Consider the following 11,687-nt stretch of genomic DNA (forward strand, 5'->3'; position numbering starts at 1 on the left):
TGGAACATGACGCAAAATAAACGTGTGCAATATGTATTCATACGCATGCATTTGTCGACAGAGAACAATTTAATTTATCCCGAAGGTTGCGCACAGCTGTTAACTGCAACATATTAAAAACTTTTTTATCACCACTCCATTTGGAACAAATAAATACATTGTATTAAATCTCGTTAGATTGCTGTTGGGCGGCTGGAAAGCGTTGGCCTCACAGTTCTGAGGACCTGGGTTCGATCCCTGCCCCGCCTGTGTGGAGTTTGCATGTTCTCCCTGTGTCTGTGTGGGTTTTCTCCGGGTGGGCACTCCGGTTTCCTCCCACATCCCAAACCATGCAACATTCATTGGAAACTCTAAATTGTCCGTAGGTGTGATTGTGAGTGTGGCTGTTTGTCTCTATTTGCCCTGCGATTGGCTGGCGACCAGTTCAGGGTGTACCCCGCCTCCTGCCCGTTGTCGGCTGGGATAGGCTCCAGCACTCCCATGACCCTCGTGAGGATAAGCGGCAAAGAAAATGGATGTTTTGTGTCCGACGCAATCTTTTTTCAATTTTTTTAAAATTGTATTTTAACCCTCCTTATGACTACACATGCGGCTGGTCAAACATGACAAAGGCGTAAATTAAAATGCGTCCATTATTATGTATTTATTGTACAAATTATAAGAAGGTGGAACAGTGATATGAAAAGTGTTGGCCTCACAGTTCTGAGGTCCAGGGTTCCATCCCGGACCTGCCTGTGTGGAGTTTGCATGTTCTCCCCGTGGCCGGGTGGGTTTCCTCCCACATCCCAAAAACATGCAACATTAATCGGACACCCTAAATTGCCCCGAGGTGCAACTGTCGTTTGTCTCGACGTGCCCTGCGATTGGCTGGCGACCAGTTCAGGGTGTCCCCCGCCTCCTGCCCGTTGACAGCCCGGGATAGGCTCCTGCACTCCTTGCGACCCTCCTGAGGATAAGCGGCTAAGAAAATGGATGGATGGATGGATGGATGGAGGTTATAAGCAGTGCTCAACTGTCTTTTTTTGTGTGTGTGCACTTCAGGCGACGCTCGTTAAATGGCCAATTGAACGCTCTGTCAAGCAGAACCTTCCTTTGACCCTGAAGCACACACACACACACACACACACTCATGCTGGCACAGTCTAGCACAATCCCTTAGTCGGACATCAATAGTTTGTTTATAATTAGCCCTGGCACCTCTTGACTACTTAGAGAGAGTGATTGTTTTTGAAAATGGCCCCTGGGGTCCTGTTGACTGATTGTGTGTGTGTTGTGGGGGGGGGGGGGGTGTCCTGCATTGCGAGGGTCCGCTATAGAAAGCGCGCCGGCCCGGGCCAGAGTTGCAGTCGGCATTCCAGTCAAGCCGCTGCGGACCCTCGGCTGACAGGCCCCTCCGATAAAGTCGGGGCCAGATAGAGAGAGGCGTCGGAGTCCTGCTCTCCGTCACTCAATTAGTCTCCGCACACACAACAACGGCACAAAAAGAAAGCACACAAATCATACGGCAGCGCTGTTTACGAAGACAAAACGTCTGCTTCGTGTCCGCTCTTGTGTGCTCATTAGTGGAAACGCGACGCCTGAGCTCGGCAGTCCCGAGTTGAGCATCCGGGCGTCGTGACGTAACGCTTTCCAGTTCGGCGACCGCTTTCAAAACGCCAATGCTGAAGCTTGCAAGTAAAATAACTGCGGTTTGACGTCAGAAAAATGAGAAAATATTTTTGGGATCTACTGAGCTGTGGCATTTTTAAAAAAATAAATGAAAAAAAGTTTTTCCATTCACTTTTCTACTGAAACGCAAGCTAACAGTCTAGCGCTAAAAGTGGGTTCTCTGTTCAGGACAGAAGCTTTATTAACTTGAAAAAAAAATCCATTTTATACCATAACGAACGAATCAAATGTTCACATGTATGCGTGTATTTTTGAAACATAAAATTTCACTTAAAACAGCAACATCATTATGAACAGAGACCTTTCTTGCTTTCTGACACACAAGATGATTCGGCAGCGTGTCAAACTGTGACAGTGTGGCGCCAACCAGTGGCGAGGAGGACCTGATGTCTGATTCTTTTAGCCTAAGTCTTGCTATCTGGCGGAAGTTCACATTTCGGTGACCCCATACCTTGAAATAGTTACCAATACCCGGTATTAGGTTAAAATTCTCAAAAAGTTAGCCCTATTCATCTTTCAGTGACTTTTCAGGATGAACCCTAAGACAGACTCTAACATTGCAGTTCAACCCACGGTGATTTGAGCTTCTCTAAATCTGTGCGGCAGGGTGGGGTGTTTTCAGATTTGCACGTTTGCTGATCTGGCAGACTGGTCTTGGTTAAGATGGCTGTTTCGGTCCAGAGAGCGAGTGTCTTTGGACGTGCTTAGACATCCGTCATCGATATTTGGTGGAAAGCAGTCTATCAAAATTGAGATCTAGTCAGACCATGTCTAAATGACAGCGCAAGTTAGACCGCCGGTCTCAAGTGATTTTGGTGAACTGATCACAGCACAGGTACACAGACACTAGAGTCCGTGGATGTATTTATAATGAAGAGTGTGGTGACTGACTTCAAATACTCGGGGTCAACAATACAGAGCAATGGAGAGTGTGGTAAAGAAGTGAAGAAACGGGTCCAAGCGGGGTGGAACAGTTGGCGGAAGGTGTCTGGTGTTCTATGTGACAGAAGAGTCTCCCCAAGGATGAAGGCCAAAGTCTATGATGTACGGATTAGAGACGGTGGCACTGAAGAAACAACAGGAAGCAGAACTTGAGGTAGCAGAAATGAAGATGTTGAGGTTCTCGCTCGGAGTAAACAGGTTGGATAGGATTAGAAATGAGCTGGTTAGAGGGACAGCAAAAGTTGGATGTTTTGGTGACAAGATTCGAGAGAGCAGACTTTGATGGTCTGGACATGTTCAGAGGCGACAGAGTGTACTCATATTGGTAGAAAGGTGCTGAGTATGGAGGTGCCAGGCAAAAGAGCGAGAGGAAGACCAAAGAAAAGGTTGATCATCGTTCTCTTTAAAGGGTATGGGAGGAGCCACTTTGATTGACAGTGAATGAAGTCAGCTGTAGATCCTCCCACGGTGGTCCACGACGCCCACCATCAGATCTGCCGGTCTACGAAATTACCAACAGTGGTCCAACCGAACAGGGCCCACGTGTAAAACCGCAAGAAGTAAATAAACGGCTTGACCTGGGTTCAAAAGTTTAGAGAAGGTCAAATCAAGTTCGCCCTGTAATTAATTTGACTTTCCACCTGAAAGATCACCCGGAAACAGAATATCCCAAACTTTTTGTAAATAGTGTATAGTATCTGCAAATACCACATGACTGGGATTCTAAGGGGCCCATGTTTCAGGTCAAGCATTTCCCGTCACCTGGCCTGCCCGCCAACCCGAGAAAGACCCCCGTGACCCGCGGCTGACTCCGTCACCTGCAGACGGGCGGCGCGCTCGCCTTTGATGGCGTGTTTGCTCTTTCGTACAGTAGAGGTTAGTCACACAACAGCTCGAGAGAACGACGCGTCGGCCGGCGCACACAATGGCCGCGCCGGCCTCGGGTTTGTGTGAGCAACGGGTCGGGGGATTAAGACATGAAAGGCGGCCGGCGAGGCGGGTAAACACGGCCGTCGCGATCTTTTTACCTGCGACGCTTCGGGGCCACGACACACCTGATGGATTCTTTCCTGTCGGCTTTGCAATCCAAGTTGTGTTTGCTATAAAACAGAAGAATAACAAAGAAAGTGCGACTTGGCGGGTCAACGGCGGTAGCTAGCTCGCTAGCTAGCAATATATATATATATATATATATATATATATATATATATATATATATTATATATATATATATATTATATATATATATATATATTTTTTTTTTAAATAACTACATGTTTGTGTGTGTTTGTTATAGACAGCAAACATAAAGATAAACAGATCAATATTCTTAATTGAAGAGAATAAAGATTTGTAAACGAGAAGTATTCCTCACAATGTTTGAAATACACATTAGCAAGCGCTTGCTAGCTGCAATAAAATCTACGTTTGTTGTACTTGTAAAGTATTTAAGTGATGAACAGATGGACATGCCTGAGAATATGGACCAAAGTACTGCATTGCAGTAGTTGATGCGTGTAACTGAAAGCAAAAGCCACAATCACCCAAATAATTTTTGGATACGTCGGAAGGCTTTTTTGGGGAATTCTCCATCTTCGGATTCTGGGAAGCGACCCAACAATTTCTAATTATTCATTTGCTCTTTTAACTTTGTTAGGATAGCATGCGTTCTGCTGAAAGACGCGTCTTATTATTATTATTTTTTTCCTTCTTCTTCTTCTTCTTCTTCTTCTCCTGGAAGACGAAACAATATCCCGCTGAGCTGAGGGAGCGTTTGGAAACCAATTGTAACGAGATTCTCTCCGAGGGAATGTGCTCGTTCACATGCTAATTGGAAGTGACGCTGGGTAATGATAGCTAGCGTAAAAATAAAAAAATGAAAAATAAACATCATCGGTATTTTTGTAACAGGAAAAAAAAAAGGTAATTCTCATTGGAAATATTTATTTTAACATGTAAAAATCACTTCATTGCTGTTAAGATGATCATATTAACAAAAAGAAAAAAATGCAAGTGTAATATTAGCAAAATTAAAAAAAACTTGGACTTCACTTGTGAAATATGAACGTCAAAATAATCCACTTGGTCAGGGTGATCATTTGCAGCAATTTCGCCACATCCGAGACTTTTGCTCAATGTTACATTTTCAGTTTACTGAGTTCGTATTTGTCAGCCGTTTTGACCGGTGTCGGCACGGTGGATCAGCTGGAAAGCGTCGGCCTCACAGTTCTGACGTCCCGGGTCCGATCCCGGACTCGCCTGTGTGGAGTGTGCATGTTCTCCCCGTGCCTGCGTGGCTTTTCTCCAGGAACTCCGGTTTCCTCCCACATCCCCAAAACATGCAACATTAATTGGACACTCTAAATTGCCCCTTGGTGTGATCGTGAGTGCAACTGTTTGTCTCGATGTGCCCTGCGATTGGCTGGCGACCAGTTCAGTGTGTACCCCGCCTCCTGCCCGTTGACAGCTGGGATAGGCTCCGCCACACCCTGCGGTCCTCGTGAGGATAAGCGGCTAAGAAAATGGATGGATGGATAGATGCATGGATTTTGACCGGTTGCAAAATTGCAAATTTTACAGGGTTTTGACCAACCCACATTTAGATCTGGTAGTAGAGGCAAATTTACACATCACAACTTTTGAATAAAAGTTTAGATATTGGAGACTTTAAGGTCCAGGAGTACTTGGTAAACCTTCCACAAGTACGCAAGGGTTTTCCACCATTTTTTCAGGTCCAAATCTCGAGTCCTACGACTTTGAAAAGTTAGAAAATGATGGCGCAAAACATTTTTGATTTCTGTACGAACACTCTCAAAGTAAAATAAAAATCACCGAGTCCAGTAAAAAAAACAACAACAACAACAACAACCGCTGCCATTGGTTCGGATGAAAGGAACCGTCAAGGAGTTCAGCTCTGGGGTGCAGAATGATGCCAGCTGTGTGACCCACTGATCTAAAAAAAAAAAAAAAAAAAAAAAAAGAATTGGCCACCAAAACTGAAGTCGCCATCCGCCATCTTGATACTCCCAAAACAACCATGCCGACCTGTGCAGCAACAGCGATTAAATGCATTCTGTCCATTTTTTGCTGAATTTCATAATACAGAACCCTGCAACTTGAATTTAATTTTTTAATGCGAGGAAACAAGTTAAAATTTTCCGTCTGAAATAGGACGTCGCCGAGACAACAAGTGAACAATGCGTTTAGCATGTATTTTCCCATTGCGAGTCCTTATTTCCAAAAATATATCGAACTGATTGACTTCAAATTTAATGTTTTTATGACAAAAAAATGATCGTTTTTTTTTGCTTTATGATGATGATAGTGCTTCACAGCATATTTTGGGAAAAGTTAACATGTCACGGAAATCGGGCCCCAGGTAAAACGCGCGCTTTCTTGGTAGTCACGGTGTTATAAGTCTTTCCTTTGCACTTAGCCTTTTTTGGAATTGAAAAATCCTTCATATTTACCAGAACTGAAAAAACATCAAGCTCACATGACCAGTTTTAATTCCACATTGCCAAACATTGAGGAAAAACCCCGCCACAATCCAACCGGTAAACCGTGACGTCCACACGTTTTGGGAGTACCAAGATGGCGGCCAAGTGGCTTTAACCAATGGACATACCGTTGGATGTGTATGCGCTATCCAGTCATTTTTTTTGTTTGTTTTTTTTAAGGTCAGTGGCGTGACAGCGATGACACGCGTGTGGACGTGTACTACACTTATCGACGATGACTCGTTGCGTGATCACGTTCTCCGTTCATTGAATTGCAAACGATGGCGCAATCGGTGCAGCAGCGTCGCAACTGCAAGTTTAAACGGCAGCGAGCGTGGAGGAAGTCGTCGCAATTTCAGGTTGACTTTTTGACCGTTTCACAGCAAACCGTGAAAGCAAAACGAGCGCCCGCTGGCAACTCCCTCGGTGACGCGAAGGATCAAAACGGCGAACGCAAATTGAAAGTTTCCACCCTTCAGTACCGCAGTGAGGGATGAATCACAAGCGCGCGATTGGGGGGGAGGAAGGGGGGTGAATCACAAACGGGACGAAAGTTACGCTGGATCTCGGACGCTCGCCCGTTGTGTCACGTTGCAGGAAATTCACGCGAAGGCCTGGTCAGGTGTGCAAATTTATTCAACTTCAGTATGTAGCCCTTATAATATGTAGCTTTAGCCTAGCATAGCATCAAAGCCAAAAGTTATGATAAACATTCAATTCGATAAGTTCCTACCGCTAATATTCCAGCTGGTTCTAATTGTTGGTGTCGCCCCCCCTACCCCGTGGAACCGCCACCCCCCCCCACCCCCCAAATTTTTCTGGTGTCTGCCGCGGATAACGCTGAATAAGAATAAGGATAGTAAATATTTATTTTGCACCGTTTTAAACAAAGTTACAGGGTGCTTTATCTATACATCCATCCAGGCATTATCTTTGCCGCTTATCCTCACGTCTGTTGCGAGGAGTGCTGGAGCCTATCTCAGCTGTCAACGGGCAGGAGGCGGGGTACGCCCTGAACTGGTTGCCAGCCAATCGTAGGGCACATAGAGAGAAACAGCCGCACTCACAATCACACCTAGGGGCAATTTAGAGTGTCCAATTAATGTTGCGTGTTTTTGGGATGTGGGAGGAAACCGGAGTGCCCGGAGAAAACCCCACGCGGGCACGGGGAGAGAACATGCAAAACTCCACACAGGGCTGTTCGGGATTGAACCTGGGACCTCAGAACTGTGAGGCCAATGCTTTACCAGCTGACCCACTGTGCTGCCCAGAAAATACTAGAGAATTTTAAAAAGATGGATATGAAAAAAACTACATGAAATAATTCTTTTGGAGGAAATTAATGGCGAGACGTCTCAGTTGTATATATTTCAAACAAAATGGCCTCCAGAAGAAAGGGCACAATTTGTCACGCAAAGCAAAAAGGCCCATGCTTGAGCACTAGAAAGGGTGTCCCTGTGCACATGCCTCCATGACGGTTGAAAATGTTTTGACATTTCGAAAACAAAAGCTATTCTGTTAATAAATCACAATTTGGCCTCAGATGAGATTATTCCATTATTTATTACGAAGGAAATTCCGACTCTGAACAAGCCAAAGGTAAATCAGTTTATCAGTAGCATGAGAAAGAAATGATCCCCAAAAGTTTTACAGCACTTCTATTGACGTCACTATCGCGACTCCAGCCTGTAATTTCTAGATCCGCTTGATTTTCTGTGGAATTACAAAGTCCGAAGTACGAAGCACTCACTTTCCGAGGGAGCCGCCGCCGACGTTTCCTGGAAGAGGGCGTCAGTAGGAGTCAGTCAGGCCGTCTTCGTGCCTCCCTCCCACTTGGAATCCGATGACGAAGAACCGGGTGGAAGCTCGCGAGGAGCTGCGAGGCTCGGCCTCGCGTCGCCTCCGGCGGAGGAGGCGGCCCTGTCGGGTGAAAGATGGATTCTGGCCGCTTCGGGTGATTATTCGGAAGGGGTGTGATGTTCGGGGGGGGTGATTATTGCTCCCTCTCTGCGAGAAAAGCGCGATCACAAGGTCAGAAGCGCCTTTAGTCATCACAACCGAGTCTCGGCGCTGACGTCAGGCGGCAGGAACCGACTGATTTTGATGTTTTCCTGCACTTTCCAAACAATGTCGAGTCCCGATGAGTTTGAACTGAACCCCAACCGAGAAAGTTTCCTCACTTGTATTACTTTAAAACACTACGTTATGCCATTTCAAATGAATTTGACATACTGTACAGTAGCACCGAAAGCATTTTACTGGGCATGGTACGGTGGAGGTACACTTTATCTGTTTATGGAGTAAACTAGTGACTAGCGCAGAAGTGAATAACATTTCCTGTGGCTTATCTAATATGTTCCATGCGGGAGCTTGGTACGCCTCTGAACCGGAACTAAAAGATCTCAATACAAATAGGATCAATGGACTATTTTTTGTTTTTTAACTAGCTCTCTGCGACACAAATTGGCTTTTGAGTCCGGACCCACCAGTTGAGAATCAGACACAAGAAGAGTTTCAGTGACGTCGGTCTGTATGTGTGACGTTTCTGTACGCGGTTGGAATAGAAAATAAACAACGTCGTCACAGTCCGCAGCAGTTAAATCCAGACAAGATCTTCAACTTCAGAACGAAATACAAACGGTAAACAATACTGTTACCATATGAGCTTATCATGGCACATAAGAGATTTCTTTCGACAGCCACATACCAGGTGACCATTTTCCAGGTGAACGATAACAAGCAGTTCTAGATCATTTGGAAACATCACGAGTTAGGTTCAAAGGACTGACTTGAAATACTTGAGGTCAACAACAATACAGAGCAATGGAGAGTGTGGTAAGGAAATTGAAGAAACAGGTCCAAGTGGGGTGGAACAGTTGGCGGAAGGTGTCTGGTGTTCTATGTGACAGAAGAGTCTCCGCTAGCATGAAGGCGAAAGTCTATAAAACAGTGGCGTAGCAATTTAGCGTGAGGACTTTAGCGGCGGAGCCTAAGGAGCAGGAAATCCTCATTAGCGCTTCTGATTCTGGCTAAACAAACAAAAAAAAAAACATTCTTGCTTTCCCCCCACTGAACGTCATCGTCCTCCAAAAGACGCGGACGTGGAATTCTTTTACCCGCGGTTCTTGAGGACAGAGGAATCAGCAATCCCACTCGTTAGTCCGGGGAATAGACCAGCGGCGCTTCCTTTTTGACAGTTAAGCCGACCATAACAGAACACAGACTCTGAAGAATGAAGTCCAGATTTTTTTTTTTTGGGGGGGGAATCAGAAAAACTCTTCAGTACCAGCTTGCATTTTGGGTTCTATTAACGTACTGCAAATGTCCTTCGATGGGAACCTTTGAATGGGGCCGGCACAATTGAGTATTGTTTACCGCGGCTAGCTGTCGCTAGCATCCAGATTGATGCTGGCAGCTCCATTCACTGATTTTTGTGCACCCTGGAAGGGACAACAAAATAACTCTCATTAGACAACAACAGACGCAAGCGTCGTCTGTATTTCCACATTTCCAGCCTTCGCGTTTCCTGTGACGCCAAAGAAGAGGCCAAAAAGTGCTGACGTCGCATGAAAGATGCTGTTTTTATAAGTGGCCCCGGCGTCTCTGTCATACACTCGCATCCATTATCTTTCTGGGGGGACTGGGGGTGGGGGGTGTTATCTTGGGGGGCTCATTGTGTGTATGTGGGGGGGGGGGGGGCATCTCTACTGTGCATACAAGGAGGCGTTGTGGAAGAAGAGGAAAGTCTTGGCTCCAGAGAGGGGCCGGCGGCTGAGGTGGTCGGAGTTCTGTCCCCCCCCCACCCCCCCGTGGCCCCTGCTGGGCTTTGGGGAAGCCACGCACGGAGACAGTAGGCTGGGGAAGGGGACGGGGGTGGCGATGGGGGGGTGTCAGAGAGGAGGCACTGGGTCCGGGCTCTCGCCCTCTCCCTGACAGGATCTGGTCAATGTCCTGCCGCCGAGGGTCGCGGCCCAGCTTACACATACAAACTTATCTCCAGTGCATCTGCCGGGCCGCCTGCACAGTCAGGCTGTCTCCGTAGCGGGCCACGGGCGCTTTCCTGTCGGGTGGGGTGGTCGGAGGTAGGGGGGGGGGGGTGCAGAAGAGGAGGACGGTGGAAGGATGGAAGGGAGGGGTGGGCTTGACGTTCAACTGCCAAGCGGCGAAACTGTGTGGAAAACACGAGCCGCCTCCAGGGTAACGGGACCGCTTCTGACAGAAATAGCTCCGGCGTCGGCCCCTCCGCGTTCCCACAACCCGTTGTTTTTGAATCCCGACGTCGTTTATTGTGCGGCGGGAGGACGACACACGCGAGAGACAAAAAAAAAAAAAAGTGAAATTCAATAACGGTGCATTTCTCGCTCTGTCTTTCGAGGATGGAGGCGACCTCTCGGTGACCAAGTGCGCCGATGTCCCTCCGGTGAGTCATTTTCATCAGTCCGACAGCGCCGCTCTCCAATTCTCATGACCTCATGCGTTGCAGAATGCTCGCAATCCGCCGCTCGTGTTTTCTCTTCGCTCCCTCCTTTCCCAAGCGTTTCTCGTCAGCCGCACGAGCGCGCCGGGATGATGGTCGCGGGCCAACCGCCTGTAAAATCGCAATTAGTCCAATACAAATAAGAACAGCGGCACTTCCTGCAGAACGGGTCATCTTTTTTTTGGGGGGGGGGGGGGGTTTATCTGCAGGTGAGGCGCACGGGAGATATTTGTGAGCATCATCGGGGATTTTTACATATATTTCATTTTTTTGGTGCTTTTTTGTTGCAGTTTATTTTGGTCCATTTTGGAAAAGCAGAAAGCCTAAAAAGTGACTCGTGTTTTGCGACGTCCACGAAGTGCTGCCCGGACGAGGGAAAATGCGGCACGGTGGATCAGCTGGTAAAGCGTTGGCCTCACAGTTCTGAGGTCCTGGGTTCAATCCAGGACCCGTCTGTGTGGAGTTTGCATGTTCTCCCCGTATGGCTTTTCTCTGGGTGGGCACTCCGGTTTCCTCCCACATCCCAAAAACATGCAACTTTAATTGGACACTCTAAATTGCCCGTAGGTGTGGTCGTGAGTGCGGATGTTTGTCTCCATGTGCCCTGCGATTGGCTGACGATCAGTTCAGGGGCTACCCCGCCTCCTACCCGTTGACAGCTGGGATAGGCTCCAGCACTCCTGCGACCCTTGTGAGGATAAGCGGCAAAGAAAATGGATTGATGGATGATATACCATGGTAGAAAAAAAAACATGTTAAAATGACAAACAAATCATTTGAAAGAGAAAGTTTAACATTGTAAAATTGATCATTTGTTTCTAAAAAGAAAGAGGTGCAATACTAAATAATAAATAATATAATAAACAAATAAATATTATAATATAATAAATATAAATAATAATAAAATAATACTGATAATAAATCAGTATTGGGTGGGCTTCACATTCTTGCGTCTAGATTTTTTGTTTCTTAACGTAAACAGCGGTTAACTTATTTTTACACTTGCATGTAGTGCAGTGGAGGGCAAGCCGGTTTGATTCCGGAACGGTTTATTTGCATCGCATCTCCGATTGGGAAAACAATTTCAAAATTGGAACAGA

The 11,687-nt window shown here is 46.5% G+C and overlaps 1 long non-coding RNA gene across 1 annotated transcript; it reads right to left on the reverse strand.

Annotated features, from left to right (window-relative positions):
- Positions 1 to 649: 649 nt before the first annotated feature.
- Positions 650 to 11,395, reverse strand: LOC133511359 (uncharacterized). The gene is made up of 3 exons (XR_009797882.1): positions 7,861 to 11,395; positions 3,639 to 3,710; positions 650 to 960 (listed from the first exon to the last, which is right to left on the reverse strand). It is a non-coding gene; the product is annotated as an uncharacterized LOC133511359 (long non-coding RNA).
- Between the last annotated feature and the right edge of the window lie 292 nt (positions 11,396 to 11,687).

The sequence above is a fragment of the Syngnathoides biaculeatus genome, chromosome 13, assembly GCF_019802595.1.
Source record: "Syngnathoides biaculeatus isolate LvHL_M chromosome 13, ASM1980259v1, whole genome shotgun sequence".
NCBI lineage: Eukaryota > Metazoa > Chordata > Actinopteri > Syngnathiformes > Syngnathidae > Syngnathoides > Syngnathoides biaculeatus.